The sequence below is a fragment of the Nipponia nippon genome, unplaced genomic scaffold (genome assembly GCF_047370975.1).
Source record: "Nipponia nippon isolate SJK-2023a ecotype South Korea unplaced genomic scaffold, ASM4737097v1 scaffold_2, whole genome shotgun sequence".
Lineage (NCBI taxonomy): Eukaryota > Metazoa > Chordata > Aves > Pelecaniformes > Threskiornithidae > Nipponia > Nipponia nippon.
In genome coordinates this window covers 61010445-61034264 of record NW_028262336.1, presented here as the reverse complement: position 1 = coordinate 61034264, position 23820 = coordinate 61010445, and positions in this window count along the sequence as shown.

The following is a 23820-nucleotide window of genomic DNA, read 5'->3' as shown; positions in this document are numbered from 1 at the left end:
GCGCTGCGCCCGGGTGCCGGGCCGGCCACCGGCTGCCCGGCGTGGCCCCGGCGGGGCTCGGCTTCGCTCGGCGGGCTGGGGACGCTCGGCCCCGGCCCGGGGGTGACCCTGCGCCCCGCCCTGCCCGCTGCCCCGGCGGCGGCCGCGGGAGCCGAGCCGGAGCGGGCAGGGCACGGCGCTGACCCGGGGCGGGTTCCCGGCCTCCCCGGGCACAGGCAGGAGCTCCCGACTCGGTTATGCAACGCCGCACCGGCAATTAGAGCAAAACCTTGACAGAGAGCGCTTTTTTTTTTTTTCCCTTGTTGCAAAGTAGGTCATTCTTTTTATTCCCCACTTTGCTTTTTTCTTTTTTTTTTTTTTTTTTTTGCCTAATACTCCTCCTGCAAAGTGGCCAGGGAGAGATAAGGGAGCGCGCGGGAGCCGGGGAGGAGCTGTTGCCTCGGAGGCTTGCTTTCGCCTCGCCGGGCATGCCTGCCGACTGCTGACGGTCTGGGGTTGCCCTTCTCCCCCAAGGAGGGCAGAAATGGCCGGGGAGCGGGGGCACCCCCGCCGCCTCCCGCGTCCCGCTCCCCCGCGCCTGCTGCCAGCCGCCCCGCCGGGCCCCGCCACCCCCCCGGCCCCTCCGGCGCCCCCCCCCCCCCCCCCCCCGGCTATGCCAAAGGAACACCTGGAGGAGGCACCTCTTCCACCCGCCAAAGGGGTGTCCCCCGGGGATACGGTATTTGCTTGCTAGGATAGTTGCGGGTTTTGTTCAGAGAAGGAATTTCCTGGGGAGGGAGAAGCCCCTTCAGCTGGCGCAAGCTCTGTCCCACCAGAAGGGGCCTGGCTGCAGGGCCGTACCTGTGCCAGCAGAGTTTGCGTGGTGGGCTGGGGGGCTGTTTCCCCATCTCCCCCGGTCCGTTCTGCCTCCCTTTTAAAGACACATTAATGCTTGCGAAAATACCAGCCAGCAGAGACCTCTCTGCCCACACAGGGTGTGCGTGTGTGGGCGCAGCGTGTGGGCCGAGGGTTGCTGCAGCTACCTGGCTCCAGCAAGGAGCCGTGCTGCTTCTCCCAGCACCCCCAGCACCCAGCTCACCCAGTCACCCCGCCGTGATGTCCGGCTCCCCCCGTACGCCACATCCAGCCTGCTACTCGATCCGATTCAATCCCGAATGTAAATGTTAATAATTACAAAGTATGGAAAAATGTTGCGCTTTTTTGCTGAGCACTTTTACACCGTACTTTATACAACCGGCATGACTAATGTTGAAAGAGTAAAGTTGTTTACTTTTAACCAAGATTAAATACAAAACTTTGAAAAGCTCCTCCCTTCCTTTGGATGAAACCCAGCATTTTTTCCCATTTGGAAATTGTCAAACAGTGGTTAAACAATCCTTTGGCAAACAAGTAGTGCCTGAGGGAATAAAGCATCAGATACATGGGGAGTGGAATAAAAGACATTTCTGTTCCTGAGGTATTTTTCTTGTGTTGCACAATGAAGTATAACATAAAATCTTCAAGCCTTGTAAGGTTAGAGAAAAGGAACTTCCCATGATTATATGCACCACATGATTTGATATTCCGGTCTTTTTGAAAACCTACCAAAATCCTGCCCCAAAAACAACCCTGCGCTTTCAAAAGCTGGGAAACCAAGTACCTTGAGGAAAATACCACGCTGAGAAAGGCAATCAGCAAGACAGAGGGGCGTATGTATAAAATGACATCCCTACCATGTTTTAACAGTTTCCCTGACAATTCCTAAGGACTCCATTGCACAAGTGAAGAAGTGAGACTGCGTAAGGTTTGTTTCTTAATTCATTCCCTAGGTTACCGGTGTAAACTTTAATTAGGGCAACAACCAGCAGATTGGCTGAGGGTGAGGCAGGCTTTTCCCAGCGCATACCTGAGTCCTGTTGTGAAATACCAGCCGTTTGAAACACGCAGCCTTTCTCTCGGGCTGGTGACACATGGAAAATAACCCAATACTGTCAATACGGCATTCGGTTTGGAAATTAGCCAAAGGGTTATGCTAGATGCCACATGTAAGAACTTTAGGGAAGGAGCCAGTGTTCAATTTTTTAAAAACTTAAATCATTTTATAATCATGAAATATCAGCAAATAACTTTTCAGACACCAGGAGCCTGTGATCCAAAGCTGCAATCCCTTTTGTTTCAACTAGAATAGGCTGGCCAACCTTCGCGGCCCAGAAATGTCACAGCAGGGTTTTCACTGGGCCGAGAACCACAAACTAGGTGCCTCCCAGGGTGGAGGGCCGAGGGGAAGAGCGGGAGAGGACAGCAGCTCTCCCGGGACCCCACTGCTCCATTGTGGCAAGCCTGTGGGAGGGATGTGGGGCTGGGTGCGAGTTCAGACACACCAGGTTTAACTCTGCTGCCTTGCTTTCTCTCGCTGCCAGGGATTCGGATTATGGCGGTGCCACCACTGCTGTGTGATGTAGCCCTCAGGGAAGGAGCTACCTTGGACATCACTTGGCTCCAGAGGCAGAGCCTGGCCACCACAACCTTGAAGCACAGGCATTACCTGTGCAATATCGACGCTTTTAACCTTTAACAGACACAAGTACATGTTGCGGGGAAACAAGATGCAATTTGCAGCCCTTAATTTAAATGTGAAGCCTACATTTGGATTAGTGTTTGTGTAGAAGGAAAAAAGCGTCCCCCAAATAATCATCCTCTAATCAACATAAATGGCAACAATGGTGCCAAAGTCAGGGATGGCACTGTGGGAGAGAGGGGCGTGATGGAAAAGAATAAAGGACCCTCAAAGAGGCATCCAAACGGCACTGAACATGAAACTATTCTCTTAAGTTTTCAAATAAGTAAGAAGGAGATAGACAAGGATTTATTTGATTAATATTAATTAAGGGGCAGGACAGACCTTGGGCCTCTTGTCTCCCTACCTTCCACAATGAAAGAGAGAGCAACAGGGACAAATACACGGCAAATAAATCTAGTGGCTCCTGTTAGTCGAAGGAGTCGCACCAGCCGTGGCTGCTGGGAGCTCTGCGCTGCTTTCCAGCGGGGCTGGCAGGGGCGAGGTGAGCATGGGAGCACAGGGACAGATGTGGGGAGATCCTTCTTTGGGTAACACACTTCTGTAACCAATTTTGGCAGAAATTTCTGCAGCGAGGAATGATCTTCAGAGGATCAGCATTATTTTTCATTCTGCAGCTTACAGCTTCCTGAGGGAGGGAGAGGTAGTACATATTTATCAACCAGCAGCACAGCCTCCGAATCACGGAAAAGCAGATAGATGCCACAGAGAAATGGACTTCAGATGCATCCTACTGCTGCTGCCCCAAGCGCTGGACTAGGATGCCTGATGGGCCTTCAGAGTCTCTTCAGCTAGAAGACCAAGCTCCCTGTTTTTTCTGCACAGTTATTACAAGACAAGAGGCAGTTTGCTGATTTGAACTTACCTTAGTCTCATCCATTTTGAAGAAAAAATTTATCCATTGCCAGGGTTTTCATGGAAGAACTTAGTCACGCATATGACCTACCTGAGGATTTGACTTTCCCAGCTTATTTGAAAAAGGGTTTGCAGGTTTTCTTGAAGTGGTTAATGCAAGGAGCAGGGAGGAAGAAGGCATGGGTTGAAAAATTAGCGACCAATCATTGAATAGACTTAATCTCTGGAAGGGCTGAAATTGCCGCTGGGTGCACAGAAAGCCCTAAAGCCTGCCACTGCCTGGCAGCCTTGTGGCTGAGCATTTACAGCCTTCCCATGAAGCAAAACTATTCTGCAGCATGAGCTGTACATATGCACTCCATCACCATGGAGCGCACTGTATGTGCATCAGCCTGGTGAGCCAAAGCTCAGGGCTGGGGAAATAAGCCTTTCTCGTGGGGAAAAGAGAAGATGATCCACTTATCCTCTGGTTGACAGTGGCCTTTGTGCCAGTGCACCTCTTGGCCCGTACAAGACCTTTAATTCACTCGCAGCAGGATGGGAATACATTTTGTGGCACAGTCCAGTTTCAGTGGGACTGTGCTGGTTAACACAAATAAGGAATTATGGTGTGGGAGAAAGGCTCTGGTCTGCAATCAGGCTGATGGAGCTTGTTCAGCTTTGAGAGCTGTTCAAGAAAATGAAGTTCAAACTCAAACCCAGGAGTAAAGGATCTTCTATTTTTCTCTGGAAGTCCCGGTGAAACAGAAGATAATAAAGGGGTGTAGTGCCACAACTGAATTAAGAACGGCTGGGAGAAGTCTGAATGCAAACGCAGCATCTTAGGCTTTACCTTGACTAAGAAAAACAACTGCATTAATGTTGGACTGCGGTAGTATTTTTTTGGCAAGAGACTGTCCCTGTGGATCTGTACAAATATTTTAATTCCTGGCAGGTTTCACAGAGACCTTCTACCTCTTCCAGAAGCTCTTGATGAGCAACGGGAAGGTGTAGCGAACCATTGCCTCTCTCCTTAGCCTTATTCCCCTCTCGGCTGACTTCAGCAGCAGATGGGTTAGGCCTGGAGATCATCCTCACTTTCAGGATTCCTCAGAGTTTTCCAAATTCTTTGCTAATTGCTCCCTCCTCTCTTTTTTCCTGAGTACTCTTCTTGCTTACAACCTTGGAGTTACGCTACTTACCACCACACACTCGCTCTTTCAAATTCTTCTCAACTGGCTTTGATTCTGCACAGTGCTCTACTCTTGCACCTACCTTAAGCTCATTATGTTATTATTACTAATGACACATGCCAGTAAAAGTATGGAAAATTTAATTGTGAAGGTTAAGTAAATAACAGACGAAATACAAAAAACCTTCAAACTTGGGGGTATACGGATCTGCCCTCACATATAAAGCTTTGCCATCTCTGATTTTCAAAGCAGTAAGCAACTATCACTATCAAGACAATGTGTAAGCCTGAATTTAGCTGCTTGACTTTAAAAAATAAGCTCAGAAGATTTTGTTCCAGGACATTTGTAGCATGTGTGCTCAGCTCTTTCTCATTATCTTCTCTTATACAGCCCCTACATATGAGAAGAGAATATGAGGACCATTGATTCTGACCTCCTGAACAAATCCAGGACACAGAATTTCCTCTTAGTGCATCTAGCCATGTACTTTATTGTCATATTTTAAAAAGACGTTGATCTTGAATTAAAAAAAAAAAACAAACAAATCAGGTTCGTTTCTTCATTGTCTCTTTCGGTGTTTTGATGGTGTTGCTTAAACTGCAGCAGTCAGTAGGCACTAGGTATCAATGAGGCACTAGGAGTCTTCTGCAATGTGCTCACCCCTGTCCAAACAGATGCTAAACTCCTGGTAACAATAAAAAAAAAACAAACCAAACTACTGAGTTAAATCATATATTTAAAAACAATTTACTTTGCTGTTTTAAAGTCTTAGTCTGAGCATAGTCATACAGTTAAAAAAAAAAAAAATTCCAGAAAACATTTTTCCTTTGAGCTAGATTATTTCCTTTCTATGTTGTCAATGAAAATGGGCTGCTTCATGGACTGCTCTTCCTTTTTTGTGGCAGTCAGCTCCTCTCCCTGATATTCGTGCAAGCACGGCTCTGATTTCATTGTGAGCACCCTGGGAGAGCGTCGAAATACAAACAAAACCTCAAAAACAATTTCGCTAATGCAAAATCAGGTGAGGTGTTCTGTTGCTTTTGCAAAGTCAGAGCTTTGACTATAAAAACTTGGAAGGTGTATTTGGCCTCTGTCGTTAGCGCAGGCTGCGTGCAGACACGGCTGCTAGCAGAGGCTGCGCTATTCCGCTTGCACAGAGCATTGCAGGAGGGAAGGAAGCAGAGAAAGAGAAAGTGTTAAAAAGGTAAATATTGACTCAAAGAAAGGAGACATAAAGGAGAATGTGGGAGAACTGTAAATGAGCCAGAGAGGATGGAGAAAAACTCTTCAGCAACTGTAATTAGGTTAGATTTCAGAAGTAATTGCAGTGTTCCAGCATCAGCAGATACTGTAGGCAGTATTTGCCCTCAGCTGCATCTGCAGAGAAGAAGGCGAGTAGTTTCAGCATGCAGGGCCTGATCCTGACGTGGTTGCACCGATTGCGCACAGACGTGAGCCCAGCGCGGCAGCCGATGTCCGCCCTGTCTTTGCCTCGGGAAGCAGGAGCAGCGTCCGGCCGGGAGGTTTGCAGGGAGCAGGAGCGGTGGGTGCGGAGACACAAACGCAGCGGTGTGTGTGGATGCAAACAAACGGCCTAAATAGAAGAATAGGTATTTAACGGAGCTGCTGTTGCAAAACTGTGTTAGCAATGTAATACTGAATAAAAAGTGTTCAAACCATCACCAATGCCTGTCTGGTGCCTCTGCCTTTGCAGAGGGCATGGGGAGGCTGGGCTGGTACCTACCTCCCTGCCGTGGGTTGGAGCAGTAACTGGGATGTGGGAACTGCAGTCCCCTCCGCTTCCTTTAAGATACACTTTTCCTGTATAAAACCAGATTATATAGGCTTTCTGCAGGGAAAATAGATTTCACCTTTAAGTCTTCTGCAGAGGTTTTACATTAGCACTTCACGCACCATCAGAAAATCAATTACCATTGATATTACATGCAGATGAACGGCGCAGAGTAATGGAGAATTCTTTTTACACAATGCTTTTAATAAAATGCTAAATACGGCAAAATATTTTGCCAAAGGGCTATTTGTAGGCTCTGTGTGGGAAGCGTGTCTCTGAGGGGAAGTCTTTGTGATTCGGACAAGGAGTGAGCCTCAGCCTTCTTAATGCTAACATTGGTCAAGCATATATTTCTGCCAGGATGGATTAAAGATGACAGCAGTCCGTTGTCTATATTGTGATGGCTCTAACTTCACATGGAAAAAGACTTTTTCTTTTAAAAACAAGAGTTTCACAGGCTGCCTTGTTGCCGTGCCAGTTGTTGCAAGACCCTAAAACAACTGAATTACCCCCTCCTTCTTGACACTCTTATCACCTTTTCCTGGTCTTAATGCCAAAGCAGTTCGCTTATTAGATTTGCTGTGTGTATTTCAGTAAACCATTGACATCAGCACCTCTTTGCAAACAGACTCCAATAACAGCCCTATTCCTACCGGAGTTTGGGGACATAGCTGGGGCAAAGAAAGGGACTCAGTCTTATCAGGAAGCAATTAAGAAAATAAGAAGAGCAATGCAGGGCCAGACCAAAGTAAGCTGCCTCTAACTGTGGCCAGAAAGAGAAGTCTGAGGAAGTGAATATCACAAGCATACGCTTCCCTGGAGCACTCTCCCAGCTGTCAATAGTTTATGCTCAGGAGCTCCCCGTACACCCATGTAACCACCACGGGCAATATCTTCCTGCAGGGAACCCCACAGCTTAACTATACACTTTATGAAGAGCCATCTGGTTTTGCTCATTTTGAACCTGCTAGCTTTATTTGGCACCCCTCCATTCTTGTCTTGCAAGAGAAGGGGAACAATCAATCCCTCTCCACCCTTTTTATGCTACTCATGGTTTCATAGGCATGTGCCATATTCCCTCTCAGTCATCACTTTTCCAAGCTGAAGAGCCAAAGTTTTGAAACTGCTCCATGGTTTTGATCATTCCCCCTGGCCTTTCTCTGAATGTTTTCCACTGTATTTCCTTTAAGGTGAGGACGAGGACTGTACATAGTATTCAACAGGCAATCCAAGTGGGCACGCACTAAATCTGTATAGGTTCATGATGGTGTTTTTGCTTTTCTTTCCCTAATAACTGCTAACACGGTGCAATGGCTCTTGTGTCTTTAAGATCGTCTCAGATTCACAGTACATTTCAGTTACATGAGCTCAAGAACAGTTTTTTCCATTTACCTTTTTTTTTTTTTTAATAGCCCTGCTGAATCCAACCCAAAATAATAGAAATTTGTCTTAACTTATCTACAAATTTAGGTCTATTGAAAGAAAAGAATGGCTAGAATATTGCCAAGGAGAAAATATATTCTTGTTCACTGTAACTTCCAAGATTTCTGGAGGGGCTATATTTAAGTTATGTACACAAAAAATAGCCATGCTGAAGGAGGAAGAGGATTCAATCACAGAAAACTTGGACGGTAAAAGGAAATGTTTCAAAATGTTCTAAACCTGTGAAAATAAATGTATGATAGGGCAGAACAGATAATACAAAAAAACCCTTTGACAATTTCCCTGCAATAGAATGTACTCCCTTCTTTTAAATATCTTTGTTAGAGCTAAAACCCATGAAACCATGAAAACAACTAAAATAACAGATGAATCCTTCTGCCAGTTGCTATTGCAATCTATTACTTGCAGGAAGGAAGCATGTTTATTTAAAAATATCCTCCTTGCCCTTAAAGATGTAGTCAGATGTTTGTATTACTTGAAAACTGTTGTAAATATGATAATTACGCAGTTCCTTTTTCATTTCGCAATCCTTGGTAGGTATATTATTTTATGTCTTACAAATTTAATCTAATCTGGGCTGGTGCTATTGAGTAAGACTGATACGGCGCTATAGAAAACCAGCAGCAATGACCTAAGCTTCAGTCTGATGTTTCCTCCTTCCAGGGTAACCGATATGTATTTCCCACTTGGCTCCACCAAGCAAACCACCGAAGCCCCCAGCTGACGTCCGCCCTCAGGTTTTCCACCGGTTCCTCCCGCAGCGGTGGCCCATACTCCCTGCTGCCACCCGGGGATTAGTCTGACAGCCTCAAGCCGAGTGCCACGGGGTGCAAATATTGAACCTGGCCTTAAAATGTCTCTCCAAAGTTGTGCCTAAGTATCTCCAGCTGCTTTATGAGAGCGAGTGAAATGGTCTGGAAGCTTCATTTCAATTAAAATCATCTCTGCTGTAGCTCTACTTGCCACAGTCGGCAGTGGCATTCAGCTTTCAAAAGCCAGTGGCAGTGCTGTACTGGCAGGAGTGTGCTGGCCTGTTCGCTACTTCTGAGAAGAGCAAACAGCTCTGGTCTGCATCACACAAACAGAACTTCGTATTTTCGAAACCTTTGATCTGCAAATTTCCTACCCCTACCACTCTGTCTTGGGTTAGATATTTGGAAGTCTTCCGTGGAGATGCAGACATTTCTTTGGGGCATGATGAGCTTTTGACTTTTCCCTTTCTTTGATTATTTATTTTTAGAAAGACAGAAAGCAAAGATCTTTTCTGTGAGCACGCCTGCCCCAGGCAGCCACTATTCACAGTGGAAGCTGAGTAACAGTTTGCTATTCAAACAGAAATCTGAGTGTGTTGTACAATTGCAACAATACCAGATGGACATGGAAAGATGGCATGGAGCCATTCCTTCCTGCCTGGTAGAGAAGGAAGCTTTTGGAAAGGCAGGTAGAGACAAGGGTATTGATAATATATTGGCAAGGCATGAAGTGAGGATGAAGAGGCCACTGGCAGATGTGTGGGGCACTGAGAGGAGAGGACAAGAAGGTGGGGTGAGATGCACAGAGTGCTGGTGTGAGGTATGGAGTAAGACTTGCAGGGATTCAGAGTGACTTAGTCATATGAGCACTTTGCTGAGACCCTGGAGACTTGAGCATAAGTCTGAAGTTCAGTGAGCTGCCTTATTGCCTCTGGCAAGTCACTTCGCCTCCCCACGTCTCAGATTTTCCCCCCATCTCTTCCTGCTCATCAAAGCAGCATCAACAACGAATTGTCAAGAGATGGGAAAAGAAAGATAAATCGTGCTGGGACTTAAAGATGAGGACACAGAGCCTGAGCCAAAAGGCGAGATGATTCTGTGTGGATTAGGGGAAAGGGATGAGATGACGTTAGCTCCCTTCAGCTAGATCTTGAGCAGAAGATCTGACATCGTTATGTTCTCAGCTCTAAATGCGGAGAGCGCGATGCTGGGGATGAGGTACAGAACGTGCAGCACGCAGCCAGCATGACAAAGTCGTTGCCAGGTAGAGATAAATGTAGGACAGCCGAATTACATAAAGCCCATCTCTCTTTGGCTGCTAAAGAAGGACGGGGCGTTCAGAAACCCCCGCCATGTGGTGAGGCAGCGCACAATGAGCTAAACTGCTCCTTTAATAGTATTCAAGGAGCAACAAATGCTGGTACTGCGTTGTGTTTACTTTTTGTTTTAATAATCAAAATCAGCTAGGCTATGTCCTTGTGGATATACGCAAGTTTGTTTTCAGTTCTCATGCATGTGATGATGCACCTTACAAAGTGCTGGTGGATTAGTGTGTTTACACAAGCTTGGCTTCGAAGGCTGAGCATCGTATGAACACAGCACAGTCAGGAAGCGCTGCAGTCCGAGCCTTGGGTCCTGACCACATTCTCCATTCAAATGATTCCACAAACTAGCACTCCAGTCCTGCCTGCTGCACCCATGTCCCCTCAGACGTCAATGCCAGAACACAAGTTTTAAGCAATTTTAGAGACTTTCAGACAATGACTCCAATCCATTTGGAAATTGCAAGCTGCCTATGTAGACATAGCCATAGTGTATCTCCTTCCAGAGAGGCAGTATCCACTATTTAAAAAATCTTCTAAAAAGTGAGAAAAAAAGACTTACATGCAACCTCAGGAACTCACTTGGTTGTCAGCTACTAGTCAGGCTTCCAGATGCCAAGGTACAGTCCCTCTCTGTACCAAGCTGGGCTAGTTTAACCTAAGCTCCTAGCTGATGTTATGAAGGAAATCCAATGAACTGTGTACATCTTAAAGCACCGAGCTCTCCCAAAGCAGTCTTTCCTTTCATGGAAGGAAGAGCCATGGACTGGTGTGGGGGAGATCTGAGACTTCTGAACATAACAAATCCATCCAGCATAGATTAATTATTTATAGTTCTATAGGGTTTAACTGAAATTATGAATGAATCCAGCTTCCCATTCAACTCATCCAAATTTAGGTGTTTATGTGTCAGCTGGGTGTCTAAGCTTCTGCAATAGTCACTGGAGGTCTAAAGACTACAGTCAGTGGAGCCAGGGGTAGTTCAGCTAAGCAAATGCTGGAGTTTACCTTATAATGCTGTGAATTCTCTCTCTCAACTCTATTTCCTATTGACTAAATTTCCATTGACTCTAATGGAAGCTTAGACACCTAGCTCACATACAGATACCTACGTTGTGTTCACCTAAATTTAGGTATCCGTATCAGCAGCTAAATCTCCCACTATAAGGCTTATTAAGTCAGACTCATCTGGGCAGGTATGTGGCCTTCTGTTCTGTGTGCATTACTTCGGTGCGGAACTTCTCATATTGTCAAGACTGAACATTGAAGTGACAGGTCTCAAAACAGAATAAATTGCTTCAGAATATGCTTTATATAGATAAAATGTATTTGAACTTTCGAATTCCTGAGAACTAAAATTAAATGTCTGAAAGAATACCTGAATGCACCATCCAAAGAATATGATGCTGAAATAGTTGCCTTTAAATAGAGGGGCTGATTGCCACCAACACTTACAATAGAGGCTGAATTAGAGCAGAGTCAAGGTCCATCCAGCCTCACACCTGGTTTTCAATGCAGACAGTCAGGAAACAGTCCAAAAAGGAGTGATCTTTCCCCTTCTGTACCATTGCAACTTCAGCAATCAACAACCGTTTGGGCGCTTTGTAAGCTGGAGAATGCATCCAGGCAACTTTGTGTAGTGCCCCTGTGGGCTCTCTCCTCTACAAAGTAATTCAAACCCTTTTGGAAGCTGTCCATATCTTGGACTCTCTCAACATGCATTTCTTCAGGATAAGAAAATCAGGACCTACTGCTAGCCAGTAAACTCCACAATTTAAATATGCTCTGTGTGAAATCGGCATTCCCTTGGTTTTCTTCAGATGTGTTTCTCAGAGGTGCCCCCTTGTTCTAGCATCCGGAGAAACAGAGAACTGGCATTCCGCACTCACCTTCTCCATCACTTTTCAGATTTTATAGATGTCTATTGTAGTCTGTCTCTGCCAGAACAAATTTGTTTATAATAGTTGCAAATGTTTGACGAGACATTAGTTTGTATGAGAATCGGCTCCGGAAACCTGAGCAAGAGCTCAGTGTAGAAAGACATTCCTAAGGAATATAAAATATCTAGGAAAAAAAGTTACCTTCAGAGACTTAATACGGGGTTTTGACTGAACAAAGTCCTTTGATTTGATCAGACATTTTTAGTACATGAATTGTTGGTTCCTGTGAAACAACAAGACGGAGGATGACTAGAGTCTCTTTCTCCATTTGTTTTAGTTCTCACGAGATCCAAGGTATGAAATCCCTACCCATTCACAAACTCCCCTCAAGCTGAATGTATTACCTGTGGTATCTTCAGTTTTCGTTCCTAAGGAATGAGGAAATGAGAAATATTTGTAAATGGGTATTGCAAACCACTAGTTCAGATAAAGCTTGTGTATAATTCACATTAACTTAACGCCTTAGCAAGTTTCAGTCATCACAGGATATCATGCTTAACAGCAAGTTTTAATACAGCCATAATAAAATACACAACCTTAATCATCATTAACTTGCAATTCTAGATAGAGGGTGTGCATGTCTTAGTTCCTGTGCTGAGGAAGGTCTACTTATTTTAGGCCATTTTGGTAGGTAAATGTGCTATTCAGTGATAAATAAGGAGAAGATACAGTATTTCTGTTGTTTTATGATTCACACATTACTTAACACAACCTGGGGAAATTAACTAGAAGAATTTCAGGTGAATTTTGCAGTAAACACTTTTAATGTATTTAATAGATCTGCTGAGCAGTACTTACAAGAGATAATTTCAACAGTCAACAGGAATACGGACTGAAAAATTGAATGCAGATTACTGAGAGGAAGATTGGAAACTGATAGATGAGCATGAGAAATTAGTACCAATAAACACAGCATAAATTACTGACGACTCAGTTTCCTGTAGAACACAGATTCTTCATCATCTCTGAAGAAAAACTTGGGATCTCAAATTCTGGATGCTGGTGTAAAAGCCCGGTTTTTCCCACATGACTCCTGGCTCTGTGCCTATGTTCAATCTATCACTGAATCACAGCTTTTCACTGAACCCTTTCTTTTGGGACATGCTAAATTATATGATAAATTTTAAGTGGGATGGGGAAATGAACCATTTTAAAGAAATTAGCTTACTAAAGCACCTGCCTTTCTTACAGTTTTTCAAAGCATGACATGGTCTGGAAACAGCTCCTGGTTCAACATCTCATATATACAATTAAAATGCTTAATTGTGCAGAGCATTAGTCAGTGCTGATCTCCTGAGGAAACGGGAACTTTATGAATGATGCCTGCTTCCCACTGTGAGGAGTAAAATTACACTATTTTTAAAGAATACATGTGTTAAGCACCTAAGGTTGTTTAGAGAAATCTGAAATCCCGTAATACACCATTATGGTATTGTGAAAAAAGAGTTTTGTGAAGCAAGGTATTTAGTTTGGAAGCTAAGAAGAAGAAATTGTGAAATAAAATTGGGTAAGATAATTTTTCCTTTGCTGATAAGCCATTTGCTCATTAAGAAGAGGAAAGTGATTGTCTTGAGCTATGCTGATTAAAAAACCTGTGAATAAGGGCCTAGCTGTCTTTTAGAGGGAAAAAATGAAACCACATTTGCAAGAGTACCATGTGCATCTCAAAAGCACATTGATGAATGCCAGCCCATGAACAATTCTCACTCATATGGAAGGAGGCTATCAAGTGAAACACCAGGAATAAACCCACAGTTTGCGAGGCACATAAGTATGGGCTCTGATAAGGATGCAAGCACTTTGGGCTTGGGCAGATGATCTAAGCATGCACCTGTACACCGCATTATGGGCAAAGGGACTCTGCCGGCTCTCGGGGCTGCAGCTGACAGGCAGCTCCAGTCGGAAAGCCAGGGAGCCACTCTTGTATAGCACTGAGCCGAGGCACGTGTCCCTCCCTCCTGTCCCCAGTGTCAGGGGCTCTGGTGTGCCTGGCGACAGAGGGACAGAGGAGCCCAAGTGCTTTACCCAGACCTGGCTTGTCTGGATGCTCCTAGGATACTGCCTAGGACCCGGGTACCTGCCCGGGAAATACCCTGCTTTTAAGACACACCAGGTCAAAGACAGAAAACAGTAAATGCAAGGGAGGTTTAGGAGTTAGGTTAGTCTTTGGTTTTGCTCTAGCTTTAATTCATAGGCCTGCCAGCCTGCAGTCCCGATAGTGCCTATTGAATACTGCAGGTCTGCTTTGCTTCCCGGATCCGTCCTTGAGGAGAACACTGCTGATGGCAGTGCCGGTGGCATTTCCAGTGACAGCGATGCATGTGCCTGTCACAAAACCAAGCTTGGGTGTTTGGAAATTTGGGGTTTTTTTCCTTGGGAGAAAGAGAGGAAGGGGTTTTCGTTGGTTTGTTTTGAATGTGCAAGTGACACTACTGGGAACAAAGTGGGGTCACAAGAGAAAAAGAAGTTGCAAAAGCCACATTTATCATCCCACTTCAAGCCTACTCTAAATATTGTCCAGGTAATGTCTGTATCAATAGGGATCAAGCAAGGCAACTGTGCAAACACACTTATGCCCCCTAATAATTCCCACTTTCACCAGCAAGTCAGGAAAAGTGAAAAAATGCCAATTAAAAACCCCTGCTGGTGTAAATATTGTCCGTAAATATTTTATCAATTTATTTTGTTTTTCTTGTGGAGGATGATTAGAAGGAGCAAGGGCAGTAGAAGAAGGGGGGAGGGAGAGAGGGAAAGTACCTGCAGTTTTCAAAAGAAATATCAAGAACTTTTCCATAAGGCAGTTTAAGCTGAAAGTGCCTTGGCAAATCTGTAACGTGATTTTCCAAATGGTGTGCAAAATGTCATCCAATTTTAAATCTGTAATATTGTTTTAATCTCCAAAAAGGAAATAATAATGTTTGTCTTTACTACAGTTGATCCAATCTTGCACTTCTTTCCAGATTAAGCTCCTACTGATGGTAGCGATCTGGGCCCAGTAATACACATTTGACTTATCAGTTTATTTACAGCTTGGATCTGCCATTGCCGTTAGGTATCTAGGATACACATTTTGCACACGTACAGCACATACAGAACACGTACTTGTAGACATACTTTCATTGAATATGATAATGTAAGTATCATTCTCCTACCTAAAGAAATGCGTTTGAATTGCATACGTCTAAAGGTACCCTCCAAACACCAGATAAATACCTTCCAAAAATAGCATCACTCATTTTTCACAGCAGGTGTCATTCATCAGGTATGAGGCTGCATCTAAACGTGTTAGTAATAATAATTCAGTTTGGTATGTGACTCCAGCTCATTACTGGCAGCCCCAGGCACTGGAGGCTAGTGAAGGCACTAGAGCAGCACAGAAATATTTAATCCTATAGCAAATATTTAGTCCTATGACATGAATATTACACAAATATTGATCCTTTAAGTTAAAAAGACTCTGAAGAACCTGGCTTTTCTCCTTCAGCTCTCTGTCCTGTCTCACTGTTTGCTCGCCTCCATGGTACTCGGTGCTGAGCTGCACCGGCTCCAGGCTGCCCACCATACCCGGTCTGGAAGTTGGCGGTGGGTACGGGAAAGGGGGAGCCGAGGGAGCGGACCCTGCCCCTCCACAGGCAGCACCGATGGCTCGGGGAGCAGTGACTGCAGATCTCCCTGTGCAGAAAGGATGTTGCCGGCACAGGGCAGCCCGGTCCTCCACGCTGCTCCTGCTCCCACAGAGCCTGCCATGGGATCTGCTCCCAGGTGGCAGTGCCAGAGTTATTTTGGAGGTGGGGATGATGTCCTGTCGCTGCCTGTTGTGCTTTCGGCACCTTGCTGCATTGCCATAAAACACATAGCGGTGTCGTGGTTGCCGGCACACCGAGAGCATGGTGCTTGGGGTCCCCCGCCCGCTGCGAGCCGTGTCACCACGCCAGCCCTGCGCAAGGCCGCTTTCGGCATCCCCCCTGACGGCACTTCTGCCACAACTGGCAGATCTGCAGATGAGAAATGCCACTGCACGAAAGCTAATTAAGAGTTTGCAGGGAATCTTGTTGCCTGTTTCTGCTTAATTTGTAATATTCACACTAGGCCTGACAGAAAACCACCAAGGGGACAGGAGCCTTTCCAGTGACTTCTAATGGGCTGTTTGCACTGGGATGCCGATAATGACAGGCTGGTTTGCACAGGCAGTGAAAGGGCTCTCATCAGGCCCCACCAGACACCAGAGCCTGTTGACCTTAATTAAATTTCATGGCACACTTGGCTTGGTCCTGCGGTAATTGCTCAGCCTTTACTTATACGCATTGGCTAAATGGAAGCACTCTCCTAGGCAGCAGTTTGCAGGGAGCGCAGAGTATGATGAGACCTTCTGCCAGTGCCCTGCGCCTCTGACCCCCTCTGCTGTCTCTCTCCTCCACAGCCTCGTTTCATCTTCTACCCCTCCTGCTCTTCAATCCCTTCTGGCACTTTCAGTGTGATATGCTAAAGGTTAATTCCTTGAGAAGCATGGCAGTGATAAATAACTACTTTTCTGTGTATTATTACCTACTATTGTTACAGAAACATTTCCAAAACTTTTTGTGTCCCATGTGTTTGTGGTGCTGCACAACATGAACAGCAGGAGCCTGTATCCGCTCCCCAGGACCTTGCCATCCAGGCACCTGCCAGTTTTATTTTGAAATCTTGGTTACAGAAACACAAGGCAATCTGAGGTCTCCTCCTCCATATCTCTGCCCTAAAGCCAGGATCTAGGCTTGTCAGGCTGGAAGTTCCCCTGTTCTTGGAAGAGGCCATTTGGAGCCTCTCAGCATCTCTGAGAGGATGGTGAGTCTGTGGGTCGAGGGGAAGGGAGGGCATCCCTTGCACTGAGAGTCACAGAACAAGTGGTGGACATACTGCCTCCACCGTGTCTTACCGCCTGGCCGCTCCGGCTAGGACTCATGGAGGAGACAGCCAGGGCAAGATTCCCACCTGGCTGGTGAAGAAGGATTGGTTGCTTAGGCTAAGGGGTGATCCCAAAGAAGCCTATGGCCTGGCTCACACTTACAGACCACAGACCTAGGGAAGAAACTTTCTCAGCAAGCCACAAGTTTTTATCCTCCCCTGGGGTCCCTGGCAATACGAAGACGATCCCACCAGCTCTCCTGATATTCCTTTTTTTGGGTCTTCTGGAAACAGAGATAAATTCCCTGACAGTCCCCGGGGAGTCAGAAAACGAGTGTTCAGGCTTTGATCATCTCCTTGAGGAGGAAAAAAAGTAGAGAAATGGGCAGTAAAGTGTGTGCAATGCTGAAGAGACAAGAGGAGGGTGAGAAGAGGGAAAGGAGAGACTGCGGTGAGGAGAGAACAAGGAAAGGTGAAGAATGGAAGGCATGGAAAGCAGAGAACAAAGGGGAGAAGCCCTGAGCATTTGAAAGAGCAGGTAAATGAGGGAGCGAGCATAGATGGGAAAAAGAAGAGGAGCAGTACCTTAAGAGAGACATATAACAAAGAGAAGAAAAAGGAAGTCTTAGCAATGTATTAAATGGGAAAGAAATGGGGAACAAGGAGCTAAAGAAAGCCGCAATCAGAAAGAGGAGACTACCTTGCAGAGAGAGAGATGAGAGCAGGCTGCTTCTGAAGGGGGGAAAGTACCGGAATCTGAAGAAACACATTACAAGCTTGACACACAGAAGCAGAGGCATAAACTATAATGGAGAGCAAAAGAAAATGAAGTGGAAAAAGGAAGCAGGTGGAACAAAAGGAAACAGGGCATGTAACATAGTTTTAAAATAATATTAAATGCAGAAGTTGGATTAAAAAAAAACTTATTACTGAGCTCATTTCTCTCTTTAGAACTATACAGTACGAAACGGAACATATGCACAGTCTGGCATTGCTGTTAGTATCCCTTCCTTCAAATCTGCTTTTAATGGGTACAGATAATAAAGCTGGTAACCATTTAAGAGCAAATGCCATTACGAATGATGACCTGTAATCCACTGTAAACTCCTACCCTCTGCTTACACAAACAGACCTGGGTGCTTGAAATAAGATGAGTGTTTTATTTTCTTTCTTTTCTTGTGGGCATTCTCACTCTTCTAGCCAAATTTCACTTCCCAAAAGACAAATGATTGAAACACTAGGATGCAGGGTCTGTCTAAAAAGAAAATAGTTTTATTCAATATCTCCAGTATCAGGAGATGCAGTAGTCTATTCTGTTTACTACCGCTGAACAGCATGTGGAGGATTACCGAACAATTTGGCAGAGGATAGTTTCTTTTTCAAGTGATAAGGTGGCCTGGAAGAGCTGCTTGTTCCCAGCAGAGCCTCTGGCCAGCTTCTTGGAAGGCTCCTTGCTCCTCCCTTGCATGCACAGCACAGGAGGCTGTACACCGCGCTCTACAGGGGAAGGAATAAGCCAGGCACTTCAAGCTACCCAATGCTGTCTTATCTGGCATGGATCTCGGCACCATGTGTGCAGAAAGTATGCCTTACACACCTACACACACATTTACAAGAGATGGGCAATGACATGTGACAGTGATGGTCCTGGTGAGCAGAGACTGCAGAGCCTTTGCTCCTGGCGGGGAGAGAGTTGCCAACCCCAAAAGGAGAAGCGAAGGCCATGGTTCGAGAAGCATCCTGCCCTGGCCTGCAGAAAACGCCCTGGGAAAACAGCCTGGGTCATCCCTGCTGGGCGCTGTGCCGGGCCATGGGGCTGGAGGTCAGCTGCACAACTCAGCTCTTCAAACTCATGCTAATGCAAAGAAAATATAGCGCAAAATGTAGAAAGCCTTCATGCAGGTCGTGTGGTTTTTAATCCTCTCAAGCTCACCAAACTGCTGCGGCTCCTTATACAGTAGCCAAATGTACAATCACATTGCTTGGCAACATTGTCCTTCCAGAATCAACACTTTTACAGTCGCCTCAGCCTCTTTCCTTCCCTCCTTCCCCATTCAAAATCATCACCTACAGCCCGCTTCCCCCTTTCTCATAGGAACAAAAGGCCTGCGACCTCTCTGCCCTTCACCACGCGTGCCACAGAGCAGGCCCCAATTAAAAGTCTAATTTTAATGTTGTTTTAATCACCACTGCACTTGTGAGATGATGGCAAGAGACTGTAACAATGATGGACAAAAGACATATAAACCCACAAGAAAAACTAATGATGAATCATTGTCTGAAGGGTGAGTCATGCCTGAGTGCATGCATATGTCAAGCATGAGACTGGCATAGCTTCACTTGATTAACCCAAATCTGCTTTGTTTAAGTCTTCTCTTACAGCTCTGCTTTTAAGGGAACAGTAACACACCACAGTTATTTGTACAGTGGTTTTATTGCCTGTCTATATGAACATTTTGGTGGAGCCCAGCACAGAAGGCATGGCTGGGCGAGACATCCAGCCTCACTTCTAGTCTCAAGACAGGGTCAGCTCCACCCCAATCCTTCTTAATAGAGGTTTGTACGATCTGCTCTTTAAATTCGCTGGAGATGGGGATTCACACCATCCACGGGCAGACCATCCCCATCTACACCACTGTAGATCCAGGCCTCTCACAGCCATCATTAGATTTACAATGAGAGCCGCTGCTCTCATTTAGCAGGGGCAATTTCATGACCACACACAAATGTCCTGCAACCGTTCTGCTTTTGTTGGCCACGTGCTCTCCCTGAGTCCCCTCAGCAGTGACAGGGGGCTGCACAGTGAATGGGGTGTGCTTCTGCACAGCGGTCCCCGCCGGCTGCCCGAGCGCTGGTGCTGACGCAAGGGAAGGGGCAGGGATGCACGGCCCCACCGGCAGTGGCACAGGCTTGGGTCAGTGCGGAGTCATGGAGAAGCTGAGCCCCAGGCGATCACCCGTTGTGTAGTATCTCCAGCTGCAATTTCACAAACACATCCAGCTCACACGAGTCGGCAGTGATGCTGAGCGAGGTGACGGTGGGACTGCAGCTGCGGCCAGCGGGGCTGCCCAGCCTACCCAAAGATTAGCCGTCCCCTTCAGGCACGGTTCTGCTCCACGTGGCACGGTGAGGCTGATCTGCTGTTAGCATCCCCGGTGCCAGCAGGGCTACCTTGGCTGGTGGCTGTCAGAGGTGGGCTGAGCAGCCCCGCTGTGTCCCTGCATTTGTCTGACACTGCAGTCAGGCGGCACAGGCGCATTTACGCCCGCAGTGCTGTCCCGTTCAGCTGGCTGCTGGACCACAGGCATCGCCAAAGCTCTGCTGGCATTTTTCTTGAGTGCTACTAAAAACCCCAGGTGCCCTATTATACTTGTTTCTATGTATTTGCTGGATAGTAGGAGGAAAGATCTGCTTCGCGACAGCAGAAGCTGTGTAGCAGCTTTCCATGATAGGCATACAGTGTTTTCTACCAAATAAAATTTATTCATTTGTTATATAGAAAAGCACTTGTATACTTGTAACAGTTAAGGGTCCTGGGTCTTTTTCTGCACTGATGCAGAAGGATTTGAGTTTTGTAACTCATTTAGAAAAGGATCCAATGCTGGTTGATGCACCAAAATTTGCTAGGCAGCCAGGTGGTCTGGAGAAGCTGAGCTCAGATCCCCTCATTCTTAGTCAAGTCCTGAGCTGCACAAACACAGAGATAATACTGTGTAACTCTTGCAAGCATTTAGCCATTGGCAAACAGCTGCCTAGCAATCTCTTTATGAGATTTATTTCTCTCTTATGGTTTTGTCAAGGAAACAGTATCTGTTGATAACATTCAGAAACACAGAGGTCCTATTTAATAGTCGGGACAGTGAGCAAGCCAAAAATCCACTGTAAAAAATAAGCTTGTGTGATCATTTGACTTTCTTTGTCATTTTACAAATTATATGTGCCCAGGGTTTATCATTCAGAGAATATTTATTTGTAAATAACATCAGGCTTTAGGAAAACTTTGTGCTTTATTTTATGCAAACAATTCTATTTTAACTGGCATTTCACATAGCATTCAGGCTGTGGGTTGCAGCAACATCACTCATCTTCCTGCAGGCAAAACTCTGCCTTGTTTTGACAGTCATTCCTGATGCTTTTTCCTTTTGCAAAAAAAGACCTACCCAATATGAGACTTGGGACAGCCGCGGGGGGGGAAACCAAAATTGGAATGCACGTAGCAGGCCCCAAAACGATGAAGTATTTGTGCTTTTCCTCTTTCCAAGTAGAGCAGGATCATCTCTCTGCAAAGGGTCGAGCTGGGCAGCCAGTGCCAAGGTCTCTCTAAAATCAAAGCACCTCTGTTTTTCTCAGAACAAAAGTGCTGCCTGCAATCCTGAGCCTGTAGGAAAACCAATCCTGACAGCTGAGCACAGTTGTGGTAAGCTGCAGCCCCGGTGCTTGCTGATTCCTTTTGGAAGGCAGAAGGGCAGACTGGGGAAATAACACTCAAAAATTTATTCCGGCACATCAGAGAAAGATCCATCCCCCTCACCTGCGCAATTCCAGCAGATTCACCCTGCGAGAGGCAGCTGGAGGCAGGGTACCAGGCAGGATCCATGCTGCAGCATCACATTTTGCCTTAATTTTGGCTCACCGCCACAGAAGCACCCCTATGAAACCATCCCTACAGGCTCTGCAGGCAGCACACGGCTTAACGCCATATTAAATTACCTCTTTCATTCTGCACAGCGCAGCACAGCAGTATTGGCAGAAAGAAGAATACGTAAAAGCACATCACATGAGTTGAGGCAGATTTTGAACTGCAAACTTGCCTTCTGCATGAGGGTAGTCCTATAAGGGCTGCTTGGTTCCGCTAGGGGGAAAGATGGGATTTGTCACTACAGTGCTCCAGTTATTCTCAATAAGAGAAAAAAAAAACAACCTGCTATGACCAACTCTTATATTAGGGCTAGCACTGAGCTTACCTTAAAATTAGGAAGCTGCATTTTGGTTTTTTCCATCCACTGTGAATGCTCCTTTGCTGCTTATAGTTCCCTCTGTAAGGATGCTGTTGCATTTGGGAACCTCTGCAGGTGTGTGTGTGTGTGTGTGTGTGTGTGTGTGGTGTGGACCAACTGGTCAAATCCAGTTTCTGCTCAAGTTTATAGCAAGCTTTTCACTCCATCAAAAATAACCCTGGTTTAATACCAAGAACATTATAGTCCCTCAAATGCATACTTTTTCCTCTGAGCCACAGTAAAGAGCAGTCTTTAGGCACATCCTAAGGACTCTAGCGTACGTGATCAAACAGTCCCAAATGTGACAGAACGGTGTCAGTTCAGCTGAGGGAACAGCCTGCTCTTGCTAAGCTCACAGCAGGAGAGGGAAGGGATTGTGGCAGGTCACCGTTTTCACACCTAGGCAAGGACTTCTGGAGCGGTTCAGATCTTAGTTGCGTTCCCTAGGCGCTTCTGATTCCTGGGTTAATTTCCCCAAACACACCCCACTGAGCAGAGCTGGAAGCGCGCAGGAATGCAGACCTGCCCCTGCTCTGCGCACCACCAGCCAGAGCAAACGGGGGGAAGAGGAAGGAGGAATTACCCTGGTGATCCCTCCTGTGATTCCCCAGCAGCTGCAGTCCTCAGCTGACCCCGGCAAGGAGACACTGTGAGAGTTACACTGGATTACAGATCCCAGCTGCTCTTAATCTGGGGGCAGCCGTGGGTGACTTGGCCAGTGGTGCGGCAGGAACCACCGGCATTCATGGTTTCATTGCACCCGGGCAGTTATTTACGCAGCCTTCCTGAGTTCCCTTTGCCTTTATCCCTGAAAATCCTCGCTATGTCATTGTGTGGCAATAATATCATTGGCATTAAACTTCAGGCACTTCAATTCTTATGTTTTTAAATTCAAGTGGGTGGCTAGGATTGTCCTGGGAAGCCCTACAGCTCAGTAGGGCAAGGAGCTGGTGGATGGGCCAGATGCTGCTGTGTTTGGATCCTAATGGAAGTTGATGGTTCTTTCCTCTTCTTCTCCCTTTGAAGGTTCTTCCTATGTCTTTTGGTACAAACTGGTGTAAAATGAGAGGTGGGGCACCCCTACCGCAATCAGCATGTCTGGTCACCAGGGAAGTTCCCAGTGGTGTCTCAAACTGTCTCAAACAGCAGCACAACCGTACTGAAGTGAATTACCTGATGGTAGCTGGGACCTCATACATTTTTCTCTTTGGATCTGCCTGGGATCACACCCCTTGTGCACAATGCATCCTCACTTCATTTGGGGGAAAATGGGTGCATTCCTCCTTGCCAGCTTTGGAATCTTTATCGTTTATATTTGGTCTTCAGGGAAAAAATATTTATACCACCTACATCACTTCTGTTCTGATAGTTTGTTGTTCTGTATACAGTTTCATTATATAGGGACACACATAGCTGACTGGATCACCTACATCTGTAATTTTTACCCCTCGCACTCTCACACTCATCACCACACCACAAGTCTGCTGGAAAGAACAGGAGACGCCAAGTTTTCAATGATAAGTTTTGCTTTCCTTGCCTTAAGAAAGGCCTAATCCATACAACGTGCGTGACTTAGAATACAGCTGTTCAGTGCAGCATTTAAGCATGTGCTTGTTTTCAAGCCTTAACCGTGAACAGAGGTGAGCAAAGTTACACGGTTTTGCTGAGTCAGAGCCTAAATTATCCAGCATACACTTTGCGCCTTTGCTTATCTAAGTCATTCTAACCCTTAATGACTGATCAAAATCTGTGTATAATAAATGAGTTTACATTGCTAAAAATGTAGCATTAGAAGTCACTGAGAATGATAGTCAACACGGTCTTTAATGCACCAGAATATGGGTCAGGTCCATGCTCTGGCTGCGTGAAGCAAGAAGCGCTGAGGCAGGAGCTGTGCAGACCTGGAATGCCCTGCCAGCAAGCAGAGGACGGGCTGCCTCTTTGCAAAGCACGCTTTCCAAGTGCCATAAAGTCATGGTGCTTATTAGGTCAGAAACCTTGAGCTGGTGAAAACAATTTCTGTCAAGGTACGCTAGAGCAGTCTTAAGTGCTAACACCCTTTCATTATCAGCAGCGGATAGGAAAAAACAAGCCGTTTTCTCTCCA